Source organism: Tupaia chinensis, unplaced genomic scaffold (assembly GCF_000334495.1).
Source record: "Tupaia chinensis unplaced genomic scaffold, TupChi_1.0 Scaffold000248_2, whole genome shotgun sequence".
In the NCBI taxonomy this organism is placed as follows: domain Eukaryota; kingdom Metazoa; phylum Chordata; class Mammalia; order Scandentia; family Tupaiidae; genus Tupaia; species Tupaia belangeri.
The window spans coordinates 3,508,484-3,509,388 of record NW_006159727.1 but is presented as its reverse complement, the minus strand read 5'-3'; positions in this window follow the sequence as shown (position 1 = coordinate 3,509,388).

Genomic DNA, 905 nt, shown 5'->3' with positions numbered 1-905 from the left:
GAACTGTATGATCTTCTTTAAGTAAAATTTAAACTGGCTGAATGGATCTAAAGTATGATAAACATTTAAGGAAAAAAAATATATATATATAGCCTAGTTAAGCAGTCATGAAACCCCCAAGTCTGGTTGAAAAGACAGATTCAACTTCGTAATGAAAATCCAGACAATTCCAGTTCAAGATGGTGAGCTCATCCTAACCAATTTTCTTTCTCTCTTTCCTCAGACTCTTAAAAGGGATTTTAAAAATATCAGGGTTATAACCCATGTGAATAAAATATAAGAATACCATCAAGGAATAAAAAATTTAAACATATCCCTAGAAATTTGATAATTGATAGGGACATAGCAATTTACAAACTGGAATGAAGGAAATCAAAACCAGAAGCATGTTAAGATGGGGAATAGAGTCCTGGAAAATGCCTACCTACCTTGAAGAATTCCAGGAGATTAAGGGCATGGAAATAGATACTAAAGAGGGAAACAAATGGGGCTAAAGAAAGTGAAGTCCATGACTTAACCAATATAAACTCCAGAAAGAGAGTATAGAGATAGCATAAAAAGTATTATAAATTGTAAGATACTTTATCTGAGCTAAGTAATTCATGTTGTCATAATGATACAGGTCACTCGGTAACCAGCACATTTAAAATACATTCCTACAGGACCAGCAGATAGTGTAATGGCTATGTTGCTGGACTCCCATGTAGTCAACCGTGGTTAGAATACCAGACCCTGTAGCTTAAACTCACACTGGGCACGTATGCATGTGTGCCAAAGATCCAGAGAGGAGATTGGAGGAGAAGGGATTGTGGCGTGGCCATCCCCACCCGTTCCGGGGGTGATTTCTTGTTTTCTGTCTCTCTGTCTCTGTCTTTCTGGTGAGCACACGTGCCCTATAGCAAAAA